Here is a 5,427-nt window from a genome sequence, read left to right as displayed (position 1 = left end):
AATTGAAAGAAAGACAAGGAAGCCCAAGAGATGTGTGTAAATTTCATTTTTACTTCCAATTAGTTTTATGGTTTCGAGTTACAGAACATTACAGTGGAGATGAATAAGTTTTAAAATGAATGCCAGATGACTAACTGAATGTAAGATGCAAGATGAAGTGCAGTGAGATGTTTGAGTTAAATAAGAAACAAATTAAGCAGATTTTTAAAGTAAATGAAATAGTCAACTAGAAATGAACACCAGTTTCGCTGAGTATTATAGGTATGAAAGCATACACTTTGTTTAGAAGTTTAGCTGCTCCAACCAAACCAGCCAAAATGAGCTTTGCTATCGTGAAAGTAATGTAGGAACACTTAGAACTAAAACCATTGTTGATTGCAGAATGTTTTCAGTTTCATTAGATGAATCAAAAAGAGAGGGAGTACATTTCAGCATATGTGGTTAAATTTAAGAAATTGTCAGTTCAATGATGGACTTATTGATGCACTAAGAGATCACTTTGTTTGTGGAATCTTACAATAAAGCATTCAAAAGCTCTTTAACTAAAGCACAGGTCACATTTAACAGAGCAGCTGAAATCGCTGCATCAGTAGAAGCAACAGACAGTGACACAATTGAGTTGCAGTCAGAAATGGAAGTGAGTGTGAATATACTTATGACGTCTAAACAGAAACCTGCCTGGCTGAACAAATTGTGTTACCATTGTGGCAGGGGCTCACATATATCAGACATTACACAAAGGTGTAATGCAGAAAAAGCCACAAAGTAGGGCACATGCAGGGCAAAGAGCATGGGGCAGGTGGACAAAAAGTTGAAGTTTCAAAAAGAGCACTAATCTGCATGTTGTTAATGAAAAATTTGATAATGATGAGGGTGACACAGGTCTGAGTAGCTCTGAGGTTTATACTGTGAAAACTAACACGAGACAAGCGATATGGCTAAAGGGATCGGGGGAATGGAGAGAAAGCAGGTACAGGGTTCTGAGTTGGATGATCAGCCATGATCACACTGAATGGCAGTGCAGGCTTGAGGCCTACTCCTGCACCTATTTTCTATGTTTCTATGGCTTACGCCAGAAGTGAACGACAAATTCAGATTCAGATTCAGATTCAGTTTACTGTCATTTAGAAACCACAAACGCAATGCAGTTAAAAAAATGAGACAACGTTCCTCCAGAATGATATCACAAAAGCACATCACAAACTGGACACCAGCTTAGCTGTTCCAGTTGTTCCACAAAATAAGTTAAAACACATTTCAAAGATATTAAACTGAAGCCTGCAGATACCTACTTAGAACTTACATTGGAGAAAGGATAACTCCTGTGGGATTAACATTTGTAACAATGAAATACAACAGTCAACAAGCTATATTGGGCTTGAATATAGTAAAAAAGAGGAGGGCCTGCTCTGTGGGGATGTGACTGGCTGAGACACCTACAACTTGATTGGAGATTCATTCACCATTTTTATGCCAGACCCCCTGTAATAGAGTCAACTGAAAGTGATTTAAGAATGTTACTGAATGATGCCACAGCAGTGTTCAAGGAAAACTCAGACATATCTAGGGTAAGATAGTATTAAATGAAAATGCCACACCCAAGTTTTACAAAGCCATCGGTTCCTTACACCATCCATGATAAAGTAGCCAGCGAGCTTGATCGCATAGAAGCTGAAGGAATTCTTTCCAAGCTTAAGTTGAGCCCAAGGCCAATGCCCCTGGTCCCAGTAGCTAAGAAGGATGGATATGTCAGGACTTGTGGGATTTTAAGGTCACTATCAACCCAGTACTGAAAGAAGATCAATACCTTCTGCCCAGGATAGAAAATATCTTTGCAAACCTATCTGGAAGAAAACACTTCGGCAAAATGGACTTAACAGAGACTTATCTGCATATGGAGATGGAAGAAGAGTCCTACGTGTTTCTCATTATAAACCCTCACAAAGGGTTTTATCACGATAATGGGCTTATTTTTGGAGTAGCATGTAGACCTGCGCTCTGGCGGTAAGCTATGAACCAGGTTCCGTAAGGCTGCCCAGGCACTCAATGTTATCTGGATGACATCATTGTTACTGGTAAGGATGAGAAGGAACGTCACCAAAATCTTGAGATAGTGTTAAAAAGATTAGAAGATTATGGGTTCAGAGCGCGAAGCAACAGTGTGAAATCTTTAAACAAAGCATCACTTACTGTGGTCACACAATTGATACACAAGGATCACACAAGTGTGCTGAGAAAATTCAAGCAGTGATGGATGCCCCAAAGATAAAGGATGTGTCACGGTTTCTAAACAAGAGAAAATCTGCAGATGCTGTCACCGTTTCTATTCTTTTTAGTATTTTTCAATTACTATAACAGGTTCCTGCCGAACCTGGCTACTCTGCTCTGCCCTTGAACTCATTAGTACAGAGTGGGTAGAAATGGCAATGGACGAAGCAGCATGAGGTGGTTTTCCAAAAGGTAAAGAAAATGGTGACGTCAGACACTGTACTCACACGTCGTTCAGTGAAGCTTGCCTGCGATGCTTTGCCTTACGGTATAGGTGCAGTTACGTCACATGTTATGAGTGGTGGAAGTGAACGCCCCACAGCCTTTGCATCATGTTCACTTACTGCCGCAGGTAAAAATTATGCATAGATTGACAGTGAGACCCTGGTAAAAGTAAAAACAAAGAGTACACGTTTGTCCCGGTCTCTTCCATGTTTTTCTTTCAATTAATTTCATGTTTTGGAGTTAATCATTTGGCATCTTATTCTTAATGTAGTTTACTATTGACAGCTTTCCATTTTGGTGCTAAGAGTTGTATATTGCCCAATTTATGGTTAATGAACATGATATCTGCAATAATTAATAGGAATATTTAATAGCAGCATTTTATCATTTCCATAACTCTGTTGTTATTAAAATGTTGTCTTTCATATTCTAGTAAATGGTGATAAATTTTGTCTTTAGTTTCTATTAGCTAAGGTAGACTCAGAATGTTAGGCCATGAAGTTAAACTGTCTGTTAATAGTATTAACTGGGTCTTAAGTTGTTATTAGGGAATAGATGTTATTTGGGCAACTTTCAGTGAGTATTATCTGGAAAGGAAAAAGCTATAACATTGGATTTCATGCAGTTATAATGGAATCACTATGTGCTCGATTAAGTAGACAATGATCAGATTCTTAGATTGACTTTATTTCATGTTTTCAAGAACTGGTTATCAAAATCAGTATTATCTATAATAGTGGTCACCAACCTTTTTAAGCCCAAGATCCCCTACCTCGGCCTTAGTGAAAGGCAAGATCGACCTATTAAATCGATTAGTCACACGCATGCGCACTGGGGCAGGAAAGACCAGAAGTAAAACCCCGCAACCCGGAAGTAGAAATAATTTATGAACACCAGGGGTCAACACCCTTTTTTTGCACCGCGGACCGGTTTAATATTGACAATATTCTTGCGGACCAGCCGATGGGGTGGGGGGTGGTGTTAATCATGACAGCGATACTCGAAGCAGGTTCCTTATGTCTATGCTGCAATTTAGTTTTCGTGGCTCTCAGCACTTAGCTGCTGTCCAGCTTGCTCACGTTTTTTTCCGCTCACAAAACTCAAACGGGTTTGTCTTTAAGTGCAGGGTGCTTGGACTCAAGGTACCAGAGCAGTTTTGAGGGCTTCATTGCCTCATTAGACAGCCTCCCGCCTGCCCACCACCAGACACCTTGGCCAGGTGCGGCTGGTCGTGGGTGGGGTGAGAGGACAAGGTCAGGGCTGGAGGTCCCCGTGTCAGGGCCGTGGCAGTCGCAGTCCGGACAGAGTGACCGACCGAGCGAGGGGTGCGACAGGGTGCCCGCTCCCCCTTGTAGGATCTATCAGCTGATGAAAGTTTGTCTCGAGGGATGACTTTCATTAGATCGCAGCGAGGTAGCTGCTCTGCTGCTTATGAAACCCTGAGCCCGAATTAGGTCGTCTGCGAATATTTTAGCACCAGGTTCCCCACGAACATTCGGAGTGCTAAACAGGTTCAGAGGCGGTGCCCATCTGTCTGCGCTCCAGGCCAGTAGCAATGGCACTGATGCATCATCAATAACTCTTGGAGACGTGAGGCGAGATATAGGCTTTTATTTGCTGGAAGAAAGAACAAGCAGCAATTGACCACCACACTACATCCTGGAGACTGAGCCCGGGGTGGAGTCCCCAATTGCCTTTATACTGGGGTCCGTGGGAGGAGCCACAGGAGCAGTCAGCGGGGGGGGCGTGTCCAGACAGGTATATGTAGTTCACCACAGGCACTTCCCGCCGGCCGCGCGAGGCTGCTGGTTACCCGAGGCCAACCAGTGATCCCTGGCGCGAGGGTGTCACCACGTTTAGGTGACTGATGACCTTGCTTGTGTTCAACAGTGGGAGTGACAGAGAATGAGGAAAGGTGCAGCTGACTCATATCGTTTCCTCGCGGCCCAGTGGTTGGGGACCACTGAAGTACACTGTAGTGCGTGGCGGGGGAGCTACACGTATGCGTACTGGGCAGAAAGAACAGAACTAAAACCCCGCAACCCGGAAACAATCGCTCAACAGTATTTGTGTATTTATTTTTCATTTTTCTTTCGGGATCTACTGGGAGAGTCTCAAAGATCGACCAGTCGATCGTGATCGACGGGTTGGCGACCACTAAACCATAAGCTTATTAAATAAGTGAAGAAGTCCTCATTAATTTCAAAAGCTTTCTATAGAAGTCTGACTGAACTTCAGAACTTTAGGTACAAAATCTAGGCTTATTGTCCAGTGACAAGATGCTAGTCTGTGGTCCTGTCATTTCAGGTAGATGTAAAAGACCCCACATTATAGACATGAAATTATTTGTAATATTGTTGTTCTTCATCCAGTTTCCTTAGTGTGGGAGCTTTCGATGTGTAAGTTGGCTACTTAAGTAGCACATATAAGTGTTCAACGAACTCAGTATCTATGGAGGGATTTCTTTAATGAAATCTTTATCAGGATATGTCTTTGAACTTAAAACATTTCAATGGATGTAAAGGACATCCTTTTGCCTGGAGCCTGTGAAAGATGCAAAATAAACATGTCTTTCTATTTCTGCCTGGAGGTAGATCAGTAAAAGGACAGGGATATGCAAAAAATGCATATGTGATTTCTCTATTTCTAATTTCTCATCACTTCTGAAATAATTCAAAGTCCGGACTTGTACTCTACTCTAACCCATTGCCAACAGCTTCTACTCTAAAATCACTTACAGCTGGTTTTACGACATTTTTGTTCCCTTTACCTGGAGGGCATTTTGTTAATCTTTATTTTTCCTGTTGGATCTTGAACAGAGGGCATTTGCAGCTATGGAGACGGAACTTGCTAAGTAGCAGACCGAGTCCAGTGATTCAAAGGACAACATCTGCAGCTTTTCAGGCCAATGCAAGGGGTATTTGATGCAAGCAA

The sequence above is a fragment of the Hemitrygon akajei genome, chromosome 11, assembly GCF_048418815.1.
Source record: "Hemitrygon akajei chromosome 11, sHemAka1.3, whole genome shotgun sequence".
Classification (NCBI taxonomy): Eukaryota; Metazoa; Chordata; class Chondrichthyes; order Myliobatiformes; family Dasyatidae; genus Hemitrygon; species Hemitrygon akajei.
This window is presented reverse-complemented; position numbering follows the sequence as displayed.